The sequence below is a fragment of the Coregonus clupeaformis genome, unplaced genomic scaffold (genome assembly GCF_020615455.1).
Source record: "Coregonus clupeaformis isolate EN_2021a unplaced genomic scaffold, ASM2061545v1 scaf0801, whole genome shotgun sequence".
In the NCBI taxonomy this organism is placed as follows: domain Eukaryota; kingdom Metazoa; phylum Chordata; class Actinopteri; order Salmoniformes; family Salmonidae; genus Coregonus; species Coregonus clupeaformis.
In genome coordinates this window covers 212,071-229,610 of record NW_025534256.1, presented here as the reverse complement: position 1 = coordinate 229,610, position 17,540 = coordinate 212,071, and the positions used below count along the sequence as shown (strand labels likewise).

At 40.9% G+C, this 17,540-nt stretch overlaps 1 long non-coding RNA gene across 3 annotated transcripts; it reads right to left on the bottom strand.

Annotated features, from left to right (window-relative positions):
* Nucleotides 1-9,452: 9,452 nt before the first annotated feature.
* Nucleotides 9,453-15,023, bottom strand: LOC123485687. Of its 3 annotated transcripts, none has more exons than XR_006659111.1 (10): nucleotides 14,986-15,023; nucleotides 14,340-14,377; nucleotides 13,877-13,920; nucleotides 13,530-13,744; nucleotides 13,082-13,342; nucleotides 12,797-12,922; nucleotides 12,499-12,631; nucleotides 12,384-12,413; nucleotides 10,092-10,363; nucleotides 9,453-9,492 (listed from the first exon to the last, which is right to left on the bottom strand). It is a non-coding gene; the product is annotated as an uncharacterized LOC123485687 (long non-coding RNA). The 3 variants fall into 3 exon arrangements; XR_006659110.1 differs by having other exon boundaries at nucleotides 13,877-13,941; nucleotides 14,986-15,020; XR_006659112.1 differs by having other exon boundaries at nucleotides 12,499-12,628; nucleotides 13,877-13,941; nucleotides 14,986-15,020.
* Nucleotides 15,024-17,540: the final 2,517 nt, after the last annotated feature.

Here is a 17,540-nt window from a genome sequence, read left to right as displayed (position 1 = left end):
GTAAAAATGTATTTGAACGCGCATTTCACTATCTGACGTAATGGTAGTCTACCGTTTGACCTTTATATTGTAGATTTGCAATTAAGCATTTTAAATGAAGAGCCATTTGGGAGCCAAATGATGGCTCTCTTATGTGAACGGAGTCAAATGAACCGGCTCACCAAAAATACTCATAGGTTTATAGCCTATTATATATTGATATTTAGGTCATGTAAAGTCTCCATACACTTAAGGCAAGTATCCAGCCGATATGTTCATATTCTATCTAGTAAAAGTCGATTTATATTTTGTATTTCTTGATTTAATGAAATTAGGGAGTGGTCGAAATGCACGCAATTGTTCACAATGGGGGAGGGTCATGATCTTTCGCTTGGTCTCAATCACATGATCCATGGCCTCTACTGTAGGCCTAAGGCTATAGGAAGAGAATGCTCGGAGAAGAACAGCGCCAAGTTCCATTTCTAAGAAAATGTACTTCCTTTTCCGAGTTTTTGCACTGCTGGGATGGTGTATACAGTGTTACACAGTGCAATGGATAGGTTATCCCAATCATGAGCCCTGTCCTACCCTGCTCTTGCTGATGTAAACCCTGGTGTGCTTCCTAATCAATGGATGTGCTGTGTACCGTGGGACTTCAGGAGGCGAGTCAAAGGCTTCTAACGAAAAAATAAATTTAAAAAAAGGTTTAAAAAAAATGCAATATCTGTGTGCGCGGACTAGTCTTACTTACATTTACATTTTACATTTACGTAATTTAGCAGACGCTCTTATCCAGAGCGACTTAAAAATTGGTACTTCCTGTTCAGTTTGAGAGGGAGTACGTGAACATGAGAAGGAAGACAGGAGGTAAACTTGCTACTGATGTAATTTATATGAATAAAAACAATATGTTTTGTTGCCCCATAATGAAGCTATTTATCAGAGTTATTGACCTCTCTTTACAATTTATATAAATACTACTGGTCTATGTATTAAAATCCTGTAATATTCTTCTATATGCAGACTATACGGTTATGCGCCGACTGTTGACAAAGCTATGTTAGAGCTGCAATCTGATTTAGTTACATTACAGGAAGCCCTTGTTGATTTAAAACCCGTACTTATTGCGGGCAAAACTAAATATGTTGTTCTCTTATTCACTGAATAAACTGTCTCAGATGGGCTACATATTCACTCATTGGGTGGCTCTGTTATGGAGCGCGTTCCCGCTTATAAATATCTGGGCATTTGGGTTGATAATGATCTAACGTTTAAAAAACATACTGATGAGCTAGTTAAAAAGCTAAGATTTTAAAGTGGGCTTCTTTTTTTATTAACAGCAGGAAGCAGATTGTGCTGTCAATTTTCCTTCCAGTTCTTGACCGCGGTGACTCCATTTACCAGAATGCAGCAGCCACTACTCTTAAACATTTGGATGCCGTCTACCATAGCGCCTTTCACTTTATCACAGGTGATAGTTTTAATACACATCGCTGCATCCTGTATTAAAAGCTTGGCTGGTCCTCACTAAAATCCCATAGATCACTTCATTACTCCCTTCTTGTTTACAGAGCTCTTGTCCACAAGCTTCCAACATACCTCACTTCCCTGTTGAAATATAACAACATGAGATACCAAACCCGTTCGCAAGGTTGGTTAACTCTTGGGGTCCCGCTTGTCTCTACACATTTTTTGGTAAATCTGCCTTTAGTTTTAACGCACCACAGTTATGGAATACAAAACGAATCACCAATTCGATGATTCGAATCCATCTGGATTCCCAGGTGCTGATAGGGCAGTTTAAAACTCTGTTGTTAAATGAGTCCCACTGAAGTGTGTAATCACCTGATGTCATGTATTTATAGCTGTCTGGTAGTTTCTCTTTGTCTTTTGTTGTTGTGTTGATGGAATTTCTATCCTCAAGACACCATTACAAATGAGACACTGGTTTCAGTTGGGCTCCCCTGATTTTAAATTCAGTTAAATAAAGAAATAAACCATAAACCAGTAATTTCCATAACTTACCCATGAAGCGGCAGCGCATGGGTGCTGACAGGAGGCTAATTCAAGAAGGCTTCATTCACTTAAACAACCTTCATTTTAATGTCGCTTTAGGCTACTAACAACGAGGGATTTGTGTTGCATATAGAATATCATTGGTTTGTCTCTATGACATTCAGAGGCTGTGCTACAACTTTCTATGTTTTTACATTTTTAGTCATTTAGCAGACGCTCTTATTCAGAGCGACTTACAGGAGCAATTATGGTTAAGTGCCTTGCTCAAGGGCACAGCGACAGATTTTTCACCTAGTCGGCTCGGGGATTAGAACCAGCAACCTCTCGGTTACTGGCACAACGCTCTTAACCACTAAGCCACCTGCCGCCCCTAGCCGGTGTGACAAAGGAAACAAAACATTGACTTTGCAAATTCATTGATGATCAAATACTTCAGTTGTAACTGGTTCTGTTGCACTTAATTTTTTACAGTTGGAATACAACTTTAGCACTGTTCCAAAACTTAGACTGTCCTCTTTCTTAACAACAGCCTGAATAGAAATCAAAACGCCTCCGGTGAACAGCCTGTATAGAAATCAAAACGTCTCCGGTGAACAGCCTGTATAGAAATCAAAACGTCTCCGGTGAACAGCCTGTATAGAAATCAAAACGTCTCCGGTGAACAGCCTGTATAGAAATCAAAACGTCTCCGGTGCTGCTGCGTGCGCTCATTCGTTGTCATGCTCTGTTGTGGTGTTAAAATAGATTCTGCTTGTCTCCAGTCATGTAAAATGACAAAGAATTGCATGAAATGCCTTTTATAAAAGCTATCTTTTCTTCACCCCTACCATTGTCCGTGGTGGTCTGCGAATCCACAACCTTCTGGCTACTTTGCCATGTAATGGTTACAAAACAAAGAACAGTTTCTAAAACTCCATATCTAAAGGCTGTGGTCTGTCCTAGGAGTGAGGGTAATTTGGGGTATAGGGGAGGGTCACTTTTTTTTCTTTTCCTCATGTTTTACAAATTCACATACACAGATAGACAGACACATAGAAACATTCCATTCCTTTTAATTTAATCTATGAAATGTATTTGACAGGGATACTGCACATCAATCAACATTTCAGTAAAGGTGTCAGATTTAGCCAGCTAGCTAGTTTCCAACTGTAGTCCCTGGGCAGGTAGATACAAAATAAAATGGCCCTAGCACTAACACACCTGATACAAAAAACAATCAAGGGCTTGATGATAAAGTGAATTAGTTGAATCTAAGGTGTTAGTTCTAGGACCAAAAACTAAAACATGCACCTCCTAGGGGCCCTGGAGGAGAGCTTTGAAAAAGGCTGAGCCAGAATAACGTCATTCAAATGAAGTCATTATTTGTTAATGAACTAACTGACACGTTGTAGTCCTACATCAGTTGTACAACTTCAGTGTGGACTTTACAGGTCCCTATGGCTGTGTTTACACAGGCTGACCAATTCTGGGTTCTTTTCTTTCACTCATTGGCTTTTGACCAATCAGATCAGCTTATTTTGCCAATTAACAGGAAAGATATCAGAATTGGGCTGCCTGTGTAAAACGCAGGTGATCCGCCTTCTCAATGAGACAGTCTGTTATCCTCATCACATGACCATGCTCATGAGGCATTTATAAGTTAGATTCTGGGTTCTGATGGGGTATGACAGTTGAACTGAGCTCATGAGGCATTTATAAGTTAGATTCTGGGTTCTGATGGGGTATGACAGTTGAACTGAGCTCATGAGGCATTTATAAGTTAGATTCTGGGTTCTGATGGGGTACGACAGTTGAACTGAGCTCATGAGGCATTTATAAGTTAGATTATGGGTTCTGATGGGGTATGACAGTTGAACTGAGCTCATGAGGCATTTATAAGTTCGATTCTGGGTTCTGATGGGGTATGACAGTTGAACTGAGCTCATGAGGCATTTATAAGTTAGATTCTGGGTTCTGATGGGGTATGACAGTTGAACTGAGCTCATGAGGCATTTATAAGTTAGATTCTGGGTTCTGATGGTGTACGACAGTTGAACTGAGCTCATGAGGCATTTATAAGTTAGATTCTGGGTTCTGATGGGGTATGACAGTTGAACTGAGCTCATGAGGCATTTATAAGTTAGATTCTGGGTTCTGATGGGGTATGACAGTTGAACTGAGCTCATGAGGCATTTATAAGTTCGATTCTGGGTTCTGATGGGGTATGACAGTTGAACTGAGCTCATGATGCATTTATAAGTTCGATTCTGGGTTCTGATGGGGTATGACAGTTGAACTGAGCTCATGAGGCATTTATAAGTTAGATTCTGGATTCTGATGGGGTATGACAGTTGAACTGAGCTCATGAGGCATTTATAAGTTAGATTCTGGGTTCTGATGGGGTATGACAGTTGAACTGAGCTCATGAGGCATTTATACGTTAGATTCTGGGTTCTAATGGGGTATGACAGTTGAACTGAGCTCATGAGGCATTTATAAGTTAGATTCTTCAAGAATCAATGGGTACATACTGTATCATTAGTTTATAAGTCAAAAAATGGATTTAGCAACTGCCGATTACCTCATTAAGTTTCGTTTTGGCATCTTTTGACTTTCTGTTTTGTACACCAGCTTCAAACGGTTATTTCTCAGCAGTTAAGATGGTACCATGTTTTGTCACACAAACTGAAATTAGACAAACTATCAGCATTTTTGCAACCAGGCAAATGTCTCATAAAACTTTCCAGTAATCCAGTCTACTAGTTTCCCCACTGAACCTTTTAACATTTCCAACATCCAAGACACCCAGGTAGATTGACTTCTCAATGAGATAATCTGGGATTCTCATCATCATTTGGACTGAATCTATCTCCATGAAGGCCAACAGGACACACACACACACACACACACACACACACACACACACACACACACATAGATTAAAACACTACAGGATAATAAACACAATATTTAACTTTTACAAAAAATATGCAATTTTCATAGTGACTATGTACATGGTTGGAGTCACTTCCATTTGAATTCCAGTCCAGTCAGAAAGTTAACCAAATTCCAAATCCAAATTGTCTTAATTGAAAAGCATTGAGGAGAATTGGAATTAGAATTTGTCTGCTTCCTGAATTGACTGACATTTTAATGGAATTGACCCCAACCCTGACTATGTATTGGTTTACCAACCTTTCTCAATATATTTTTCAATGATGAATTCTCACACACAGGGGCCATTCTGAGGCAGAACCATTCTGTGTCAGTTTTGAGCCACAGCACTTGTCAGTTGCACTGCAGAGACTGGGTCAAGATGTCAACCAACCTGTCTTGGGGTTGATGAACATGGCAGGTGGCATGTTGAGACAGTCAACCTGTCTCTTAAAGTCATCCAGTTCAGCAGTGGTGAGCTCCCTTCACTTACCTGGAACATTAAGTCAATATAGTGAATACACATGACTTCATTTAGTGAATTACATGACTCATTTCTTTATTTTATTCAGTTCAATCCAATTCAATTAAACTGAATCCAATCCATTCAATTCAATTCAACAGAGTCCAATCAATTCAATTCCAATCCATTCAATTCGGTTCTTACTGGAGATTTCCAGAGAGGTGTAGGTGTGTCCATGGATGGTGGTTGTAGCCTGGGTCAGATAACAGTCTGGACAGGAAGATGGTGGTGGAAGAGACAACGAACAGCAGGCAGGCAGGCAGGCAGGCAGGCAGGCAGGCAGGCAGGCAGGCCTAAAGTAGTGCACTATAAAGGGAATAGGGTTCCAGGTCTAAAGTAGTGCACTATATAGGGAATAGGGTTCCAGGTCTAAAGTAGTGCACTATATAGGGAATAGGGTTCCAGGTCTAAAGTAGTGCACTATATAGGGAATAGGGTTCCAGGTCTAAAGTAGTGCACTATATAGGGAATAGGGTTCCAGGTCTAAAGTAGTGCACTATATAGAAAGGGTTCCAGGTCTAAAGTAGTGCACTATATAGGGAATAGGGTTCCAGGTCTAAAGTAGTGCACTATATGGGAATAGGGTTCCAGGTCTAAAGTAGTGCACTATATAGGGAATAGGGTTCCAGGTCTAAAGTAATGCACTATAAAGGGAATAGGGTTCCATTTGGGACAACATGTTCTACTAACTCCAGCTTAGCATGTGGTCTTCCAGAGTCAGGGGGAGGTTGTTACTACAACATCTGGAGCCCTGTCTAAAGAGAGGAGGAGGAGGAGGTAGAGGAGGAGGAGGGGGAGGAGGAGTCTGAGGAGGAGGAGGAGGAGGAGGAGTAGTCTGACGATGAGTCTGAGCAGGAGGAGGAGTCTGAGCAGGAGGAGGAGGAGAACGAAAAGAGGTTAGTTCAATACCTGCTGGCGTCCAGAAAGAAAACAAATACTATTTCGGTAAGGTCTGGCCAAACACCCAAACACACACGTATGTAAATACCAACACAGCGTGTATCCGCAAAATCATCACACACAGGCAAGTCGATTAGTATTTTGTGTAAATGGAGAATATGATGGACAAGCTTATTCATAACAATAAAAAGGTTGATAACAAGATGTAATCATTTGCCGTTAGAGATATAAAATATATTTCGTTTCTTTGCATTTTAAAATAATTACAAATAGACATCTATTTCCTAGGCTATTATTTATTTCGTTTCCATGATCATTGCATAATAAATTCCTCACCTTTTCTGTGATGGTTTCATACTCACGTGGTAGCATATAGGCCTACAACAAGGTTACCGTTCCAACCATCTCTCGTTTAATTTGACCCACTTCACAGCAGTAAATAGATCAGCTATTTCAAGTATTTTGCTCTATAATACCAGGGGTCTCATTTATAAACGTTGCCTACACACAAAATATGCCACAAAACATGCATGTGGCACTTTTCACGCAAATGTTGTCATTTATAAAAACTGAACTTGACCTGAGAATTTGCTGCAAACTTTAGACCATGCGTGCGCACAGTTTCTAGTGGTTGAAGTCTTGCATATCAATAAGGCAAAAGTAGCCTAGTACATTTTTGTGCAAATAGGGAATATATGACGAGACTCTTATTCATAACAAAACAACCGGTAGGCCTAGCTAAATACAATAACAAGATGCAATCATTTGCTGCTAGTGAAAATCCATTTATCTTTACATTCTAAAATAATTAGAAATAGGCATATATTTCCTGTTATTGCAGAATAAAGCCTATACTCGCCAAATAGCCTATAGGCCTACATCAAGTTCGGATTGGCTACCATTCGTCCCATCTCTCATTTAATAGGACCCACTTCACAGTAGTAAATAGATCAGCTACAGTATTTCCAGCAGCCTATTTTGCTCTATGCGATCCGATCCGAAGCGCAGTTTAACGTTAGAACAGACGATTCACCTTTTCCATTGACGTTTGTAGGCTACGTCTGAATGATGTAATGTGACATTTCTTGCGTAGACAATATTTCATTTATAAACATAATACATTATCATAATCATTGCATAATAAATTCCTCACCTTTTCTGGCCATGATGAGTTCATATTCCCGATGTAGCCATACAACAAATTACCATGCGCATTTCTCATTTAATTGGGCCTATCAGAGAGGCTATTATTTAAAGTGTTTGCTCTATGCAGATGACAGGGTGCGCGGCGCGGTTTATAACATACAGCAGAATGGAACAGGTGAACAGACAGATTATCTTTTGGATTGAAGTGTGTAGGCTACCAATAAACTCTAGTTTATTTTTATTTTTTTCGAGTAGACAATGTTTCCGAATTTGTGGGCAGTGAAGTATATTTAGTTTCAGGAAAAGTGAATGCAAAACATTACTGCATTCCAACGATCTGTTTACAGGTCCACAACAATTTGCAAGTGTTTTTGTCTTTCAGAAACGGTCAGATAGACCGACAGCAAATGTCACTGTAAAATAAAACATTCTGCCAACACCTCCAAAGACATTTGATCAAGTTCGCCATGGATATTTCCTTTAGATATACTGTCTTGGCCTAATTCCAATCCTTCCAAGGTATACAGCAAATAAGGGCGTTATTGTCACCATAAAAGATGAATGATGGGTGTATTTCATAACGCTAGTTCATACAGGCACCGTTTTACAACAGGTCTGATTTATAACTGCAAACATGAATGCGCCAAGTTTATACATCTCAATGCTTTTGTGCACATTTATCAATTTATAAATATTGTGTAGAATCTATCTTAAAATACAACATATAAACGCAATTTTGTTGGTATGCATAGAAAAAGTATGATGTATCAACCAATCCTATGACGCAAACGTAGGAGGTCGCCATTGATAAATACCAGTTGTTCTCAGCCTCAGTTCTTGTGTATTACTTTGGCTATTTAGCATTTAGAAACGCCCCTAATTAACCAGATATGGTCAAAATCATCCCTTTAAAGCCCGTGGGGAATGTACAAAGCCTTACAATGAAATGAAACAACAAAAGCTAAGATTTTTTTTTTCCAAGACTGAAATAGAGGTGTTAGTGTCAGATATTTAATACAATAAATATTACGAATTTCAGTAAAAAAAAAAAAAAAATCACTATCATCATTGCGGGAATTTTATTTTGAAGGAAAATCGCCGAGGTCACGACCTTATTCTTTCTAGGTCTTGGTTATTCATACCGGCGGAACGGAGATGAAGCGAAGTAGCGGCATCATTGGTCTATAATAAGAGGTAGACCCGTTCCTCTACTTCATTATAAATGGACTTCCTGTTTCAACACAGTGGGAGGATTCAACACCCATAGGTTCATGTAAAGTCTTCATCCACTTAATACAAGTATTCTGCCTATAAGTTAAGATTCTATCTAGTAAAACTGCAATTACATTATTCAAAAATAATAACAGTTGGGAGTATTAATGGTATTATAATCAATTTTACATTCCTTTTCACAATGCAACTAGTTTATAATAATAGACCTTTACAGGCTTTGTTACATTCACATCTATTGATAGAATTTGACCGGCAATATATTTGATGTGAAAAAAGAACAGCGACTCCGTGAATGGTGGTCCTCAAGAGCTTTGGACGGTGATTTGATGGTCTCCAGAATGGGAAAGTTTGGAAACCGCTGAGCTAGACAGTCACATCTGTGTGGTAACATGATAGGATGGAAAACCAATGATATACAATGATTCTGCAAACCCAAAACAGACTGATTATAATGTATAGTATATGACGTTACATTGAACTAATCACAGTAATCAGAGGCCAACTCACACACAGTATATACAAAGACACACACAAACAAAATACATTCCTAGGTGAAGAAGTGTCTTAGTCCACAGACTAGGAGACAGGCCTCAGCGTCTTCAGATTAGGTGAAGAAGTGTCTTAGTCCACAGACTAGGAGACAGGCCTCAGCGTCTTCAGATTAGGTGAAGAAGTGTCTTAGTCCACAGACTAGGAGACAGGCCTCAGCGTCTTCAGATTAGGTGAAGAAGTGTTTTAGTCCACAGACTAGGAGACAGGCCTCAGCGTCTTCAGATTAGGTTCTACAAGAAAGAGGATGGAGGAGAAGGGAAGAGAGAGATCAGAAAGTATGGAGGAGAAGGGGAGAGAGAGATCAGAAAGTATGGAGGAGAAGGGAAGAGAGAGATCAGAAAGTATGGAGGAGAAGGGAAGAGAGAGAGATCAGAAAGTATGGAGGAGAAGGGAAGAGAGAGATCAGAAAGTATGGAGGAGAAGGGAAGAGAGAGATCAGAAAGTATGGAGGAGAAGGGAAGAGAGAGATCAGAAAGTATGGAGGAGAAGGGAAGAGAGAGATCAGAAAGTATGGAAGAGAAGGGAAGAGAGAGATCAGAAAGTATGGAGGAGAAGGGAAGAGAGAGATCAGAAAGTATGGAGGAGAAGGGAAGAGAGAGATCAGAAAGTATGGAGGAGAAGGAGGAGTTCCATCTGAGATAATGATGTGATGATGGTCCTATGATGTAACTACAATAAGATAACAGTCATTTATTACAGACAGAAACACAAAAACATGCTTCCATTCTGGAAAAACAGTTCCTCTTTGATCTGGGTAGCTGTGTTTTTATTTGACCTATATTTAATCATTACACATATTCAAGGGAGGGAGCAATGAAAACTGTCTTACCTAGATTCACTCAAGTCCTTAACAAGATGGTTTTCATGTTCCATGAGACAAGCTCCCGTCACTTCTGGTCCTTTGGGGATGACTGCTTTCAGTAGTTCTCATTCGGTCCTGTTCAGTTGTTTCAGCTGTTATTCTGGAGTGCTCTTCTTCACCAATCATGTTCTTTGACCACAGATCATCTGCTATTGGCATTGAGTTTTTGGTTCGCTGAATTAGTTTAGCCCAGTGTTTCTTCAGAAACTCCTCAGCAGGAATGTCAGGGACTGTTAATGCTGAAGGGGGGGTCAATTAAATTAATATGGCTTTAGGGTTAACAGCAGCTGTTTCTACATCTTCCAGTCTCTCCAGTTATCATTCCTCTGATAGTCATTTATTGTATAGAGCCGACTCCAGGGTTGTGGTCAATTCCAATTAAAGTCAGTCAATTTAAAATAGAAAATTGAAATAATACAAATAAATAATTCAACTACAAAGACCAGGGATCTTTTAGAAAGCCTCATAAAGAAGGGCAGTGATTGGTAGATGGGTAACAATAACACATCAGACATTGAATATCTCTTTAAGCAGGGTCAAGTTAATAGTTATCCTGTGGGTGATGTATTAAACCACCCAGACACATCAAAGATGCAGTCGTCCTTCTGAACTGAGCTGCAGGACAGGAAGGAAACTGTTAGTGATGTCACCATGAGGCCATTGGTGATTTTAAAACAGCTACAGAGTTCAATGGCTGTGATGGGAGAAAACTGAGGATGGATCAACAACATTGTAGTGACTCCACAATAATGACTTAAATGACAGAGTGAACAGAAGAATACAAATATACAGAATAAAAAAATATTCCAAAACAGAAATACCTTATTTACATAAGTATTCAGACCCTTTGCTATGAGACTTGAAATTGAGCTCAGGTGCATCCTGTTTCCATTGATCATCCTTGAGATGTTTGAACAACTTGATTGGAGTCCACCTGTGGTAAATTTAATTGATTGGACATGTTTGGGAAGGAACACACCTGTCTATATAACGTCCCACAGTTGACAGTGCATGTCGGAGCAAAAACCAAGCCATGAGGTCGAAGGAATTGTCCGTAGAGCTCCGAGACAGGATTGTGTCGAGGCCCAGATCTGGGGAAGGGTACCGAAACAGTTCTGCAGCATTGAAGGTCTCCAAGAACACAGTGGCCTCCATCATTCTTAAATGGAAGAAGTTTGGAACCACCAAAACTCTTCCTAGAGCTGGCCGCCCGGCTAAACTGAGCAATCGGGGGAGAAGGGCCTTGGTCAGGAGGTGACCAAGAACCTGATGGTCACTCTGAAAGAGCTCCAGAGCTCCTCTGTGGAGATGGGAGAACCTTCCAGAAGGACAACCATCTCTGCAGAACTCCACCAATCAGGCCTTTATGGTAGAGTGGCCAGACGGAAGCTACTCCTCAGTAAAAGACACATGACAGCCCGCTTGGAGTTTGCCAAAAGGCACCTAAAGGACTCTCAGACCATGAGAAACAAGATTATCTGGTCTGATGAAACCAAGATTGAACTCTTTGGCCTGAATGCCAAGCGTCACATCTGGAAGAACCCTGGCACCATCCCTACGGTGAAGCATGGTGGTGGCAGCATCATGCTGTGGGGATGTTTTTCAGTGGCAGGGACTGGGAGACTAGTCAGGATCGAGGGAAAGATGAACTCAGCAAAGTACAGAGAGATCCTTAATGAAAACCTGCTCCAGAGCGCTCAGGACCTCAGACTGGGGCGAAGGTTCACCTTCCAACAGGACAACGACCCTAAGCACACAGACAAGACAACGCAGGAGTGGCTCCGGGACAAGTCTCTGAATGTCCTTGAGTGGCCCAGCCAGAGCCCGGACTTGAACCCGATCTAATATCTCTAGAGAGACCTGTAAATAGCTGTGCAGCGACGCTCCCCATCCAACCTGACAGAGCTTGAGAGGATCTGCAGAGAAGAATGGGAGAAACTCCCCAAATACAGGTGTGCCAAGCTTCTAGCATCATACCCAAGAAGAATCGAGGCTGTTATCGCTGCCAAAGGTGCTTCAACAAAGTACTGAGTAAAGGGTCTAAATACTTATGTAAATGTGATTTTATTTTATATATACACATTTGCAAAAATTCTAAAACCTGTTTTTGCTTTGTCATTATGGGGTGTTGTGTGCAGATTGATGAGGGGGAAAAAACGATTTAATCAATTTTATAATAAGGCTGTAACGTAACAAAATGTGGAACAATTCAAGGGGTCTGAATACTTTCCGAATGCACTGTAACTCATGTTTACTTACTTGTTGAATGGGTGGCAGTGATGTATTCATCTGAAAGATAAACAAAATGAGGTTATATCACTCTAAATAGCATCTGTTACAAAAGTACAAAGTTATGATTGACATATGCTCCTACCTTGTGATACCACTTCTTTCCATGCAATCCTCTCATCATCACCGAATAACTCCATCTCAATGTCAACCCCTGTCATTTTCAAAACCGCCTTGAAAAAGCTTGGTGTGGAGTCTCTATGTATGAGATGAATCTTCTGGAGAGAGATGGAGAGAGCGAGAGAGAGATTGCTTGCAATGTAAACATATGTTTCCCATGCCAATAAAGCAATTTGAATTGAGAGCCATCAAGCAACAGAGAGCAATGGATAGAAATGTGACTTAGATGTCAGATTCATGTTCTTAGTCTACTAAAACTGTACCTGTGGATTGATGTAGGTAGAACAGGGAATGTTCAGTCTGAAGTAACTATTCAGTTTGAAGGCCTGCTCTGGTCTTGAGATGAGAACCCTTGAAGACCCTTGAGACTTTTCCTGTTGTTCCACAGCCTGCGAAACGAGGCATGGAATACACAGCCAGTCAATGTATAGTCTTATTCAAACATTATTCAGAAAACTAGCAACACACTATTATCTTCATGTTATGAGTGTCAACATAAACCGTACCACTGCTTAGTTAAGGTCGCCTATAAAATAATGGTACCTCACCTGTATTTGGCTGGGGTTACTGGGGAACAGGTATAGGCGTGGAATTAGTGTTTGCTTTTTTCACTGTCAGATAGAGCATCAGCTCACAGTGGACATCTATGTTCCGCGAAAAGATATAGCTCAGTATAACAGAGATAACTGAGAACTTGGGATGGAGAATCTTAGCATGGAATCTGGTGACCTCATGCACTTCCTCAACAGACACTCCATGTTCCTCTACATGAAGAATCTTCATCTCATTCCTCAGGGAAGGGTTGGTCCCTGAACAACACAATAAAAAGGAGACAGAAAGACAAATATTGTATTATTCATCCAACTAAAACACAAAGAATATGCAGTATCATATCACAGTAAACTCAAACTCCCAGAATATTCATTCATTCATTCAGGAAGTGAAACTCAGTTACATGAAAATGTCTTTCTGAATACTATGTGAATATGCTTTTACCTAAACAGACAAAGTGTGGCAGATGAACTTCCTCCAGTTCACCTAACTCCATAGTGATGTCCAGCAATGGACCACCTTGTCCGTACTGCATGTCTTTCAGAAGTTGACTGTAGGGTTCCCAGTTCCTGAAGTGATACTTCAGAATGACATCTCTCTCACACACCCAGCGGATCCCAGACACTGTGCACTCATAACGCCCTTTGGGTGTCCTGTGCCTGAGGGCAACAACAAGATATGGTAGAGAGGGTCAATCGTCAAATGGAGAGGTTGGATTAGAAGCCTATTCCCAAAGGTAATGGGGAAATACACTAGCAAGTGGAATGAAATGTTAAAAGTAGTTATTTTACCTGAACATTGTCACTCCCTGGACAGTGGAAGTCAAGGGTTCAATCTGAAGCCACTGTGTGGAGTCCTGAACAAGGACAAGCATGTCAGTTATACATATGGGGCCAGTTTCCTGGACACAGATTGAGTCTAGTGCTGGACTTAAAGCATGATCAATGGAAGTTTCAATAGAAAGTTATTTAAGGTCCAGGACTAGGCTTAATCTTTGTCCGGGAATCTGGCTCATTAAATGAACAAAGTAATTTATCTAATGTATTTATTCAATGTTACATGGAATGCTGGTGATTGATCCAATTAAACTGTCTAATGACAAAATATGACAGAAGTTAAAATCCTGCATTCCTACAAGCAGAACACAGGACTGTCTATATCCCAGTATGAATGGTTGGTCAGTACACACCTGGCTTTCAGACTGTGCCTGACTCCTGAAGGTTTGTAAAAGTGAGAATTGACATTATGACTTACCTCAACATGGTCACAAGTCTTACAGCTCTGAGGAATCCCTGAAGTCAAAAGTAGTTGTTATTTAAAAACGGACAATCTCATGTAATAATGAATTAATAAATATTAAACAGACTTGTAATAAAAATGAATGTAAGTGAGCAACAGTCTCAGAATGTACACTCATTATCATACCATAATCTGACATTAGTGTTATATTAATGAATGTTTGTGGAAGCAGGAAACAACATGGTTCTGGTCCATGTTTTGTAGATGTTGGGGGCCTGATTTCTGGTAGATCCCAGGATGAGAGCTTAAAGGTAGAGTCAGCTAAATGATGTTGTACGAGCAGCACCGCAGATATTGTGATGAGCAAGATGCCTGACTTCTCTCTCTCACAGTATCTGCCCATGTGCACAGGTTCTCTTCACTCTCTTACAGCGTGGTAGCCACGGGACCAAAACAGAGAAGTTTAGCATCGCGCTCCAACACTCTTAGTTGTTGTAGAAGTTTACCCACTATGATGTTTACTTTGTGCATCTACATCATATTGCTGACTCTACCTTTAAGTTTGTTTTGACCAAATAGATCATGATTGTGTTCCTTGCCTGGGACTCAAGAACGCTGTAATCGTATTTTGATTTTAAAACAATTATCAGTTAACACTCACATATCTGGTCTCTGGTGTTCTCAGGTCCAGGCTTGATACAACACTCTCCACCATGGTCTCTGGTGTTCTCAGGTCCAGGCTTGATACAACACTCTCCACCATGGTCTCTGGTGTTCTCAGGTCCAGGCTTGATATAACACTCTCCACCATGGTCTCTGGTGTTCTCAGGTCCAGGCTTGATACAACACTCTCCACCATGGTCTCTGCTGTTGGGCAAGCAGAAACACTGTGAATAAACGAAATACAACTTATAAAGGCTTTATATAGCATACATACAGTCTTCATAAGAGTGTCTGCAAATGTTGTATTTTTTATTTAACCTTTATTTAACTAGGCAAGTCAGTTAAGAACAAATTCTTATTTACAATGACGGCCTACACCGGCCAAACCCGGACAACGCTGGGCCAATGGTGCGCCGCCCTATGGGACTCCCAGTCACGGCCGGTTGCGATACAGCTTGGAATCGAACCAGGAGGTCTGTAGTGACGCCTCAAGCACTGAGATGCAGTGCCTTAGACCACTGCCACTAAACACACCACTACCACTAATCTAACTGTCTGTTGGTCCAACAGAACACATTAAAACACACCACTACTACTAATCTAACTGTCTGTAGGTCCAACAGAACACATTAAAACACACCACTACTACTAATCTAACTGTCTGTAGGTCCAACAGAACACATTAAAACACACCACTACTAATCTAATTGTAGGAATGATTCCAGAGGAAAACACATGATAAAACATTGCTACGACTCACCTTTGAATGTGTTGGTCATCTATCTGACACAGGGTCACTGAGGAGTAATAAATCCCAAACCCAGGATAGAGGGGTTCAGTGAATGTGGTGTGTTCTGTGTAAAGGTGTGTCAGTGTACCAGAGGAGGACACACTATAGAAGGACAGAGTACCAGCTGGCCAGTCCAGATACACTCCAACTCTGTCAGAAACAGGACCAGAGATGGATCTGCCGACTCCAGCATGGTTAAATAAATAGAGACTATCAGAGCAGAATAAACTCCAGGACTTCCTATTGTGTCCAATCCAACTGTCCTCCTCCACTCCCTTCCTCATCATTCCTCTGTACACCACACCAATGTGAGCCCCGCCACAATCCCTCTCCACTTCCCAGTAATAACGACATCCAGACAAGCCTTCTCTGCAGAGAACTTGGTCATGACAGTCAAATCTGTCTGGATGGTCTTCATAATGCTGCTTCTCCTCCACCCATGTAACCTTCCTGTTCCCCTCAGACAGTATCAGGTCTGGGTTTGCTGTATTTGGGTCCAGGGTGAGATGACAGGCATCTGTAGACAAAAGGGGAGTTTAATCAAACCACATCTTCATATAAAATGTTGTTTTGTAGGTAGAGAACAAGTATTGATTAGTTACTATGTTACTGTAGTTCTGAATATGTAGTTAATTAGGATTGAAGAGACTTACATTTCCTCAGCCCTGGTTTCAGCCTGAACTCTCCACCATGATCCACACTGTAGGAGAAACAGGTTATTGACTGACAAAGACCTAATGAAGCAGTCAACATTTAAACCATATTGTTGTGTTCTGGTGCACTATCCAAGTTCATTACTAGTGTCACGGAATCAGCCGAGGCTGCTCCTCCTCCTTGCTCGGGCAGGCTTCGGCGTTCGTCGTCCCCGGAGTACTAGCTGCCACCGATCTATGTTTCGGTGTTTGACTTGTTTTGTCTTGATTGTGTACACCTGTTTCCTATTATGTTGTATTGTATTCCCTATTTAACCCTCTGTCATTCATTGTGTGTTGTGTGTGATTGTTCTCATCATTTCGGCTGTTGCTAGTGTGCGGGGATTTCCCCTCCCTGTTTGGAGGTTGTTTTTGTATTCTGGTTACTTTGTTAGTAAAGTATCGTTTCCAGTAGCTCGGCTTCTGACAACTAGAGAAATACAGGTATTCTATCCTACCTACTGCATACAGAACAGAGTACAATTCATTACTAGAGACATACAGGTATTCTATCCTACCTACTGCATACAGAACAGAGTACAATTCATTACTAGAGACATACAGGTATTCTATCCTACCTACTGCATACAGAACAGAGTACAATTAATTACTAGAGACATACAGGTATTCTATCCTACCTACTGCATACAGAACAGAGTACAATTCATTACTAGAGACATACAGGTATTCTATCCTACCTACTGCATACAGAACAGAGTACAATTCCAACAGGATATCAGAGATGCAGAAGAAGAGTATTCATGTGGTGATGATGTATGCTGTGTTGGAGTGCTAAGCCTGCTGGGTAAACTTCCCCTGTATTCTACCATCATATCCTCATGTTACTGAACCTACTACACTTCATAGGACACAACCACTGCTCACACTATTAGGACATCTATTCTGACTTACTTCAGCTTCATCAGTTTATCTGTGGGATCCACCAGAGCAGCTGAAAGCAGTCCCCCTGCAGAGTCTCCTGGGTGATTGTAGCTCAGGTCCAGCTCTTTCAGGTGGGAGGGGTTTGACCTCAGAGCGGAAGACAGAGCAGCACAGCCCTCCTCTGTGACC